Below are 12,411 nucleotides of genomic sequence, written 5' to 3'. Positions count from 1 at the left end.
ACCATCTCTTCCAGCTGATCTATCCAGCCTACTAACATCACCACAGCCTTCTGTGGGTGGAGCTTCAGCCAGCTACCTCTCAGCCATGCCCCAGTCTCTACCAAATATCTGTGAGGAATTTTAACACTGCAGCCTGGATTGGATGAGAGAGAGAGAAATAGAGCTGGGTATCATTAGCCCACTGAAATCAGTGTACCCCATGCTTCTCATTAACTATCCCAATGGCTCCATGTACAAGTTTGAACAAGGAAGGCAGACAAGATGCAGCCCAGCAGGGAGCGGTTAGGGTAGATGAGCAATTGTCCAAAACTACCCTCTGAGAGATAAGAATGAAGGTACTGAAGGACAGCTTTGTCTACTCCAGCGAGGGTTCAAAGGCCAGGACGACAGCAACTCCTCATCAATGGTATCAAAGGCAGCTGATAGACCTACTGTAGCAATATCATCGTGGACACCTGATCTTTATCCTTCACCAGGAGGAGCTCATCTACCAATGCTATCTATGTAGTGCCTGTGCCATACCCAGGCCTGTGTCGAGTCATGGAGATGTGAGACAGTCAAATACTTGGCGAGTTCCTTTGCCACAACCTTATCAATAGTCTTAACCTCGAATGTGAACGTTAATTACTAAAGATAGCTGGTGCACTTGTCAGCATCAACTGCTGGTTTTTGCAGTGAGGGTCATACAACAGCTCTCACAATTGAAGCCATCAATCTGCCCTCCCTAAAGGAATAATCTTCACTAAGAGTGGATCTAGTTCTTCCCCACTGGCCTTAGCCAGCCAGGAACAACATGGCTCCAAAGCACAGGTGGTGACATAAGGTTTTCACAACACCCCTAACCCCTTTAAGCATTACGCTTCATGGACTGTATGTCTGATTTTACTTGGAGCAGCTATATATTAGCATAGGTATGAGGGTCAGACGATCTGGGGTCTTATATTCTTCATTCTGCCACTGACTCACTGTGTGATTTTGGGCATATCACTTACTCTCTCTGTGTCAGCTGCTCCATCTGTAAAATGGTGGTGAGTAATCTTTGCTCATGTTTAAAAACCATTCTGAGATCTACATCGAGATATGTGCTGTATACATTTATATAGCACTTTCCTTGTAAAGTGTTATTCGTGGTACTTTGGGTCATTAATATGTTGAACTGCATTGTCACAGGGCCAGTACCCCCGTCACCCTGGGGTGGGGCAAGGCATGATAGTCCTGTGGCATCACCAATAGGGTTGCACTCTGCCTCAGGGTCACACAGCCCAATGGCCAGAGTCAGTGGGACTCCCCTTGTCTGCAGGGAAGCACGTTCCAATGGCCAGAGACAGTAGAAGGAAGCAGGGGTTGTGGGCCGCCTCCCAAGAAAGTGGGGGAATGGCCGGGTAGGGGGACCCAGGCCCTCCCTGCTCCACCGGCTCCCAGCCCAGGGCCCTGGTAATGGCAATGGGGTTTGCCACGTAGTCAGCAGACAATCTGCCCACAGCACGCCAACTACTAAGGGAACTCTGGCTGGTCCCTCCCTGGGCTGCTTCCTACCTTAACTCCTGTAGCTGAGTCTGGGTGTCTTCAGGGTGTCGCAAGTACCTGTAATCTCCTTGGGGCCCCCGTGGGTGCCTGCCTGGACTGCAGCATCTCCTGCTCCCTTGGTCCGGGCTCCTGGCTGCTCCTCAGCTGGAGCCAGCGAGGTGCATCTTCCCTCCTCAGCAATCAGCCCCGACTGAGCTGTGCAGCTCCCTTTTATACTGCAGCAGCAGTTGGAGCATACCCAGCAGGGTTGAAGGGGTGGGGCTTCCGCTGCTAAGAGTGTTGTTCTAACCCCTTCCTCTCCAGTGCAGGGCCCGTACACCGCATCACATGCATGAATGTGAAAATCTCTGTAATCTGAGATAATCTAATTGCTCGGCAGTCTACATAACTTCAGTTCTCAAATTAGTGCAGCCCAGTGCTAGAAGATTTTTATGACTTTGATGTGGTTGTGTTACCTCAAATCCCATGGCTGAAATTCTGAGCAAGGAGTTCAATCTATAGATGCATGCACTCTCTTTTCTTTAAAATAGGAAAGAGGACCAATAAGATAAACAAAGACAGCAAACAAAAGATCTAACTTTTCTAACTCTCTCTAAATGTACTGAGAAACGGTGTGTGCATGTGTGAGTGTGTAAGTGAGAGCACGAGAATGTTACCACACATTCTTTCTCTTCTGCTTTCCTTCCACTAGATGGAGTTTGACAACTTCAGTAATTTCCTCTGTAGCTGTCTGTCACTGCCATTATTCTAAACAGCACAGAAAGGGCATGAATGTTCAGTTGTTTGTCTGTGTGTGGATGTGGCTTGGATATGTTTAACCTAATTTGCTCAATCAAAAGCTAATTTTATTTTCTATAATGAGAGAGAGCTATGTTGGGAGTGGTCAAATTGACTGAGGAGACAAAATGTAAAAATGAGTTTGTCATTCACAAATCATTTGGGGATTTTTGGATAACATACCTGGAAGGACCAGGTAACCAACAATGAATTTTATTCATTAATGTGAGTTACTGAGCCTGGAATAAGACACTCAGCAAGAAGCCTGGGCTGGATCAAGTCCATGGCAGACATAGAGCATGGGAAAGGGGCAGGAACTAATAAAGAAACGAAAGAAAGAATGGATCAAAACCAGAAAGTGCCTGCTCCTCACACAGTGCTCCTGGGTGCCCTGATGTCCTCAGACTCATGCAGACCTGTATAAGGGCCAGTCACAATCTGGCTTTTATATCGCACCATCCAGCCAATGATGTCAAATGTTCTACAAACAGTTGATTAACCTTCACAAAGTGCTCTGATAATAAAGCTTTTAACCATTCCACATATGGGTACACTAAGATGCCAAGAGGTTATGGCCATCACTTTGATGCTAGGATGCTGAAAGGCCACTCAATCCATGTTTAGACATCTAAAATAAGTGGCCTGATTTTCAGAGCTGCCGATCACCAAGAGCTCCAACTGACTCCTTAGTGTAGGCACTCAGGTTTCTTCATGAATTGCCCAAGCTCAAACAGTGGGTCAGAGCCTCATCCTAGGGGCAAATCAGCACAAGTTCCCCTGAAATAAAAGAAGCTACGCCAACATATACCAGCAGAGGATCTGGCTCAGTGAGTCGGTGACAGAGTCAGGAATAGAATCCAGGAGTCTCGATTTCTAGTCCTCATTATTGACTAAACCACAGTGGGCCAGAGCAGCAGCTGACATAAATTGGAGCTATGACAATTTACATCAGCTGAGGATCTGGCCCACTGCTGTCTGTACTTTAGAAAATGGGATCTGTGTGATCTCATTCCCGGAAGTGCAGAAAGTGTCGTTTTATAACAAAGATGGCCTAGAACCAAAACACCATATCAGACCATGTTCTCAGCTTGAACCTATCTCTATAATAATGCAAAGCCAAACACCAACTCCAAACAATCTGAAATTTGGGCATGTTCTGATTCAGATCCAGTTCCTGATCCCCTTCCCCCTTCCCCACAAAGCTCAGGAGTGTTTGGATCTGGGGTTTTTATTTGCCTCATTATAATACAAAATTCAGATCTGGATACAGGGCTCAAATCTGGGGACTTGGTTTAGCCCCATCGCTACTGTAATATACACCAGCATAGGCAGACAGTGCAGTGGATAGTCATGGATCAAGGAAACACTCTTCCCTGGCCCAAACAAAGAAGATGTAATTTATCCCTCCCCTCCAACCCCCATATCATCAGCTCATTGTTTTGGTCAGTGTTCATGGTTGTTTTTGAAGTGCTCCAGCTAGGCCTTTAAAACTCTACCTGGCTACTGGAGAATTCTGTACTGATTGTCATCAATTACTAGTATTTTCCAGACACTGAACAAAAGAGAGCAAAAAAAAACTACATTTGTGCACCTGGAAGGTTTTTTTCAAAGAGGAATATTATATAATGAAGATATTGAATGGTATACTCACTCCAAATGGCTCGTTTCTGCAGCTTCCGCCCTCCTATATCATTCTACTATTCATTGTTAGGGGTAACAAGGTCCAGATGAGCTGTAACTTTAGTTACACTCTCTTTGAACAGAAGTTTCCCATAAGGAAGGAAAGGTTATGGCATTTCAAAAGAGCCTTCTCAGATTTATGTCTCATATTCGAGGAGGTCCTTCAAGACAGCAGTATACTTTCCTATCAAACTGCGTCTGTTTTTGCCTGGCACCAGAGGGCTTTATTTATTATCTCTATTGCCTTTGCTGCCTAAAGAAAGCTGTGAATAAACTTTAGCTGGAATAAGGAATTGTGGTAAAAAGTAAATTATGAAGGAAGCCACTTTAATTTCAAATGTAGAAAGAAAGGATTCAGTCCATTAAGTGATCTATTCACTGGAGGCTCTCGCAAAAACAACTGTACATGAGCAAAATCACAGTGTTTATGTCAGAATTTTACAAACAATTGCAAAGACTTCATGTAACCTTGAAATGGGCAAGTAACTTATGCCAACATTTTCAAATGTGGGTGCCTAACATTAGTCACTTAAATCCACATTTTGGCAACTCAGTAAAAGTAGCTTGATCTTCAGAGGTGTTGAGCACTCACATCTCTTGTTTACTCCAATGGGAGGTCAGAATGATGGTTATATCTAAAACTAATGGAACCTGAGTGATTGTAGAGTGCTCCAAGGGAAAATATTGTTCTGCTAAGTGACCACTCCTTTAATAGTTTGGTGGACTGTTATAACCTCCTGTTGAATTCAACCATCAGTGAAACAGCTCCTTAGACAATCTTCTCCCGGGTTTCGACCTCGCAAGTCACCTTGGTTTGTGGATGACTTGTGACAGCTGAAGCAGGAGGAAAGGCAGCTGGAGTGCCCATGGTAGAAGTCTCAGTATGGGGCTGATGGATTAGCACAGAGGGTTTAAAGTCCTATGTTGTGGCTGTGCAAGAGGCATTGTGAAGTTTCTTTGCCAGCACCACTGCATCTGCAAAGTCTCAATTAGTAGATTTCCTTTGGGTGGTGGAGAAGCCTGCTCAATCGGAGTTGTCACCACTCATTTGCTAATATAAATATGTTTCATTGTGAGGAAATTTCTTGTTGTTTTGCAGACAAAAATCTCTAGGAATTAATCTGCTCTGTCTGTGACCATAAAGGAAGGCCAGACATGATTGCAGAGAGGGTGGCGGGTGAGAGAGAGATAAAAGCTAACTCTTCTCTGATCGAGTTTTAGCTCAGGTTAAACTCTAGAAATACCGGAAGCAATTTGTCCTATGCTTGTGCTCAGGACCTAGGTCATTCCTGCTTATTGAAAGTTCACAGGTTGTTGGTAGAGAATGTCAAAGACTCCTTAGGGATGGGCAGACTGTGAGTTTCTCCTAAGGAAGTATCAGTACAGCCTCTGCTCTAGAAACGATCATTTGACACTGAAAAATCTGATCAATTATTGCCTGGTACCTCACTTCTGGCAAAGGTTACTGAAAAGATGAGGCAAAGTACTTCAGAGTATCAGGTGGCCTCATATCTCTTGGTACTTGATAATCTGGGATATCTGGGATAATCTGGGTACTGACCAGGGTATGGCACAGGGTATGAGACTGCACTGCTGCATTTCGTGGATGATCTCCTGGCCAAGGATGAAGATTGTGTGTGTCCATAATAATATTAGATTTGTCACTTGTCTTCAGTCAGGAGGTGTTGTTGACTTATCTGTGGGCGATGGCAGAAGAAGATAGGGCAGCTCTTGGGTGACTCTACATTCCATGTTCGTGCACTATGTCACCGCTCCCGCTCAATGTATATTTGGGGTCACTGGGAGGGTTAGTAAAGACACTGGTTTCAATGCCCTTGGTATGCTGATGACACCACGCTCTATATCTCCATATCACCTGATCCAGACAAAGCAGTTGATTGCTTGGCCCAGTGTTTGGATGAGATGAGGGCGTGGATGAGAAGTTAGCTGGCTCAGATTTAATCTGGAGAAGATGAAGGTGATGTTGGTTGGCTGAGGAAAACAACCAGATGAGCTGACAAAGATAACATCCCCCCTCTGATAGAGGGTGTTCACCTACCATTTGTGAGGACACACTCTAGGAGTCCTGCTGGATTCCCATCTGTGGCCAGATCAGCTTTTTTCATCCAGGTATGGCCAGTAGGCTATGCCTTTGGATGCAGACCTTGCAACTATCATCTGTGTGCCTGTATCACCTCCAGATTAGGCAGCTGGAATGCATTTTACATCTTGTTACGTCTTAAATCTATCCAGAAGCTGGTGCAGAATTTGGCAGCTTGTTGTTATAAGACACAGCTTCTGGGAGCTCATAACTCCTCACAGAGAGGGAAAACAAATGGGCCATGCACTATTTTCTGAAGATCAATAAACTAAGAATGCAGTACGATCTTCTAGAGATCCAAAAGTGGTGGTGCTAAGCCCAGAAATATAAAAATGCTGATGCAGTGACCTCATCAAGGTCTGTACCTTGATATACTCCTAGTAAGCTAAAGCTGCTGATCCAGTGACCCTACAACAGCGTGCCCCTTGACATCAAACTGACAAGATATAGGCACAGAGCTAATGAGTTCTCAGAAGCTGACATCAGTCCAGGAAGCTAGAGATGCTGAGCCAAGAATCTCACAAAAGCCTAGGCCTTCATATCGGTCCAGCAAGGTAGCTGTATTGAGCAAGGAACTTCAAAGAGGTCCATGTCTTGTCATTATCACAGCAAGGTAGCAATTCAAAAGAGATGTGAAGTGGACATAAAACACTGCCAAATCAGCATTCATCCTTCACTGATGCCCATGGAAGCATTTACACTTAATAGCTCCTGGAACACCAGGGTATGCAGGGGAAATGTGGCTGCTGGAACCACCCTGTAAGATGGTGTTTCCGTTTATGCGTGGCCAGTTCTGCCACAAGAAAGGCTAGTCCCAACACAGCATTTGAGAGTAATGCATGCTCATGAGGGGACAAGCCAAGAGACTAGTATCTCCAGTGTGAAACACAATGAGAGCAGCAAAGGGCTCTGAAACAAATTTCCTCCCACATTTCCCCCCTCCTGCTTATTCCTCTGTAGGGTCTGATAAAACCTGGGGCCACATCCATCCCTGGTATAGCTCCAGTGAAGCACATGCAATTACAGCAGGATGAATTTGGCCCATTGTCTAAAAAATAAATGGCATTTATTTAGTGTAATGGATTTGTTGAGATGGACAGGTGAAGCAAACCCCTGAAATAATGTCCAAATATGTTTCCTGGGCAAAAGACAAAGCATATTAGCACCATATCATTGACTGCAGCTTCCAAGTCATGGAATAGCAGAACAGTTCAGTGCTGTGATTACACAGACACTAGATGGAGCCATTGTCTAAAGGAACAAGACTGAAGAAGCAGAAAATAAAGAGTCTTGAAGTTTTCGGTCTAGTTACATTATCAAATTAAATAACTCTTCGGCATTTACAAGTCCATATAGTATATTCTGTCAAAGGTTTTCCAGCCAAACCCACTTTACCCAAAGACAGATGTGCCTTTGATGTCTATGTCAAGTCAATTTAATCTGACAAGCTGAATATTATTTTAGATGTATGTTTGAAAAAAACATGCTACAGTCATTTGTGGCAATTTCTTTCTATGCTAAAGGTGGCTCAAACACATGTTCAAAGACAGCTGCAATTCCAGACATTTGGAAGGAAAATATATATCTCATTTCCAGGGGGGCTTTCCAACTATATATAGGGGATATTTATTTCCAGCTGAGATTGTATTTTGCCAAAAACACACAGGCTGAAGAGCTGGTATTTGGGTCACTAAGTATTTCTTCAGCATCAGTGATTTTTGTTTGCCATTGTAACAAAAAGTAATTAAAGTTCCCTGCAGGGGCAAAATTTAATCAGTTACAATTGAATTAAAACCAGGTCACAGTAACTAGTCATAGTAATGTATTCCCTGTCCTAAAAATGGTTTTAACAAACTGGAAGAGCAGTTCTGTACATTGGGTTAAGAATCAAACCACAATAAATAATAGCGAGATTTTAGGGATCATATTGCCTATTGCCCCACCCTCTGAGGCCACAGTTATATCGCCTCTTGCCAGACCAGTAGAATAGCAGCCAGTAGCAATGGCCAAATCAGAAACTATGGAACCCTACAGTAATTCAACAGTGGTATGTTTGTAGAGAGTTCTGATGTTAAAACAAAACCAGTCATCTTGGGAAGTGCTATCACAGCTTCCTGGTTCATAATACACATCTAGTAAATGCTCATATAGCAAGAGTCAGAAAACCAGTGCATTGAGACTTGTACATGTTCCGGAATCAAGACATCACCTTCTGTCTGGCACAGAGGTTCTATTTGTTCTCACTCCAGCCAATGACAAAATGCCCATTGACGTCAATGATGCTGATTTGGGCCCCAGGAGACATAGCTTCCCAGAATGCATTTTTGGCCTGACTCCCCACTGCCTTGCACTTTTTTTTAACCACTGTGAGAAAGTTATTTAAGATGATATCACCACACAATTCTCCACTCACTCACACTGATGGTAATGCCTTATACTCACTTTGTACAGGTGTGAATGACAGCATAAAGTGCAAGGCAGCGGACAACTGGCCCTTCTGGAAGGCTTTGAAAGATTAGCATCTGTGTTTCAAAATGTTTGTTGTCATTGGACAAAAATTCAGACCAGTACTTTTTTCCCAAGGGGAAGAGATAATGTTCCCATTTTATACTGATCATCCTAAACCCACCTTAGTTAATAATGAATAATCAGGCAAGGAATCTACACGGAATTACGTATACAGGGCCAAATTCTGCTTTTGTTTAAATCCATGCTCTTTGGAATGCAAAGAGGTTACACAGGCATATTGAGAGCAGAAGTTGACCTAGGATCTAGAATGAATTTTTCAGTACATAGTCAACAGAGTTTTACAATTGTTGTTAAAATGTAAAGGTAAAGCCTGTTTTTATTTGAAATTTTTTTAGCCAAATTCCAGTGAGGAGGTTAAAGCGTCCAGGTTGTTGTTTTTTATAATAGAGATGATTTTGTGCTAATATTGTACCATATCTAATCATTATTTGCTTTTATATACAGTAAAACTTCCAAGACAGAAATTCAAAGTGCTTTACAAGCATTACTTAAGCTACACGCATGTGCACACACGCACACACATGCCATAGATAACGTTGTTATTTGACAGAGGGATAAACCGAGGCCCAGAGGGTGGGATTTTCACAAGTGCTCAGAGTAGCCCGACTCTGCTCCTGTTGGGGTCTATAGGAGTTTTACTATTTACATCAGTTAGGTCAATGCTAAGCGCTTTAGAAAATCCCACTACTGGCGATTGGGCCAAGTGACTTGGATAAATGGCAGAACTAGGATTAGTGCCTAGTGCCCTAGCCACTGTAACACTCCCTCCCAATGCAATGCAATTCTGTTACCACACCTCTTGTTTGATTATCAGTATTGGTATAACCCTAAAACATGAACAATGCCTCTAGATCTCACAAGAGATGTGGAATTGTGTCTCTTTGTATTTCAAGCTATTTTTAATAGATTCATTTTTACATTAAATAAAGGTGTTTTATGTCAATTTTATGAAGTGGCTAGAATTCATTCACTTCTCTTGCCCAGAATAAAAAAAAAATCAATCTCACTCTGTTACTTGAGGGTAGGCAGAAGGGATGTGTTCCTAGCCCATCACCAAAGCTTCTCCTGTTGGACGTATTGACTGACCATGGACTCCTTGGGTGTACCAGAAAGATGCAATAATTACCCCCTTTGCAAGAGAAGTGTAAATGGTAAGTAGGTATAGGCTAAATATACCATGTAAATGTAACTATAAAGTTAGTGCTGGGGACTTACTTTTTTATTACTGGCAGAGCATTCTCTGCGGGGCTAATCAAAAGTCAACGGGAATCTTTTCACTGACTTCAATAGGCCTTGGCTCAGATCCTCTGAAAGTTTCCATGTATTAATTCAATCAGCCAGAGCCTAGTGGCCATATCATAAGGTAACATGGAGAAGCGAAATGGGAAGGACCCAGGTTCACCTCACTAACAGTCACTGCAGCATGGAGGAGTTACAGCAGTTTGCGAAGGAGACAGGGGGATCTCTGAAAGGAAGCACCAACTGCACAGCATGCTAGACCCTCCGTGGTGCTGCCTCGCTTCTTCTTCCCCACGTCAGCACATTCCCACTCACTGATTCCTCTTCTTGCACTGGCACAATCTTCCCTCATCCCTTTCTTCCCCTCTCAGGGACGGATGTGGCCATGGAGTGAAAATTCCCATTCCTAGCAGAAGCATTAATGTCCGCATGTACATCCATCTGTTTCAGAGAAAGAGCATCCTGGGTTGAAGGGCTTCTCTCCAGCCCTGCTCCTTCAAACACTGCAGAGACCCTACATCATGGAGAAAGCACAGAGGGGCCTTTATGGGCTTGGGAGAAGGAAGGGAGCTTGCTACACTTTTCCTCCCTCTGCCTGGGGGCTTTTCCTCATTTTATTGAGATTTGCTCATTTAGACAGCTCAGAGAGAAGAGGAGCAAAGGGGCCTAATAGTTCTGCCAAGTAACAATTTTATTGTGAGTCCTGTGACTTTAAGGAAAACACCAAATACTGTGAGAATTGTGATAAAGTCTCAGATCCTGGAGTCATGTGAGAGTCAGAGATTTCATTTTTAAAAAGATAACTTTTAGTCCTCCTGGTTGCAGAGAAAAGCTTGAAAGCGTGAACCGTAACGGCCTTCAAAATGGAAAGCAAATACCCATCACCCCAAATGTATCATTTTTTAAAAAAATCTGATCAATCTCATGAATTTGGAGGGGTCTAACTCAAGATTTTTTGAAGGTTTGAGGTTGGCAATACCAGTCAAAGTTCCTCTGAAGAAGACTCCTATGGCATACAGAGACCATTTAGCTGCTGGGAAAATAAAACTTCCCAGTCTTTATTAAGAAAGGTCATTGGCAATCTAACAACACTTGGCATTTACCCAGCAGTTTACATTTTCAAAGCACTCTACAGACATTAAATACTTAATGCTAACAATACCGCTGTGACGTAGGGGAAGAGAGCCCCTGAGTCACAGAGAGGTTAAGTGATTTACCAGAGGCCACAGATCAAGTCAGTTGGCAGAGGAAGGATTAATATTCAAGACTCCATGACATCCAACTCCTCACTCAGTCCTCTAGACAGCTACTGCCCCTCCAATATAGAAAGAAAAGATAATGCACCAAATCCTGAAAAGTGCTGAATATTTACTACTCCCTTTAACTTCAAAGGAAAGTTGCAGATGCAAGCAGCTGTCAGGAGCTGTAGAGAGATTTCTGCTGTAGGTTCAGTCTAGCCAGGTGACTGGTGACAGGTCTTCTTAGAGATTATGGAATGTTCTCCATAGAGTACACATTCTCCTAAGCATTCATTTGGCTGGCAGTCTGAAAAATGCCAGCGTTCTAAGGGCTTGATTCTGGGAAGTGCTGAGCACTCACAACTCCCATTGGAGTCAGGATCAAGCCATAAGCCTCTCAGGGTCAGATCATAAGCTCGTGAAGCTGTGACTATCACTCCCAGGCACCACAGCTATTGTAAAAACGACTGATAATTTCTAATAGCACTGGCAGTGACTCTTAACCCAAGATTACAGTTGAATTTTATATCTCATAATCCCTCAGAGAGATGATGAGTCATGGAATTCACATGGGCACAATGTAACAAAATGTTGCATGGAACAAATTAACAAATGATCTTCACTTAAAGTGGAAAGAATTGTCTTCATTTTCTTTCAGTGGCAAAGTGTACTGTGAGAATGTTAAAAATACTGTAGTGAATGAGTTCATTATAAGGAAGAGAGAAGAATGATGCGTCAGAGAGTTATATGTCCACTAGAATTGGAGTTTGGGTAGTGTGCATTCAGAAATAATTTTATTTTCCAGTAATGACAATGTGCAGTACCACATAAGAAATGAAATTGAAGAATTGATCAATTCCTTGGATAGCTTCAATATTAAAATTAACATATAAATTTAGCATCAATCTTATTTCTCCACTCATGTCCACTGAGTAAATGCACATAAAGAATGAATCACTGAAACAGTGTACCGGGGGAAGCAAACTCATTTTTTCACATATGTCAGCACAAATGTGAGCTGAACCTGTTTACCGTGCACCCAACAAATGTTCCAGAGATGCCCTTTCAGACCTCTAACGAGGGCAAGTTTGAGGGTATAAGGGGAAAAAAACATCACCTTGTCTAAGGCAGCGGATAAAGAGGCTTGACATAGAACAATTCCACAGCTTTGTTCATAAACAAACCAAAACAAACCAAACTAAGACAAGTTGCCCCATTGGCTCTTACCTATCTTGGCAGGTATGCTGTGAGATGCTCACATGCCGCAGTGACCAAATGTTAATGAATGTTCTCCTCGCAACCCCGCCCCCTCTGAGGTGG

This window comes from Natator depressus, chromosome 5 (assembly GCF_965152275.1).
Source record: "Natator depressus isolate rNatDep1 chromosome 5, rNatDep2.hap1, whole genome shotgun sequence".
Classification (NCBI taxonomy): domain Eukaryota; kingdom Metazoa; phylum Chordata; order Testudines; family Cheloniidae; genus Natator; species Natator depressus.
This window is presented reverse-complemented; position numbering follows the sequence as displayed.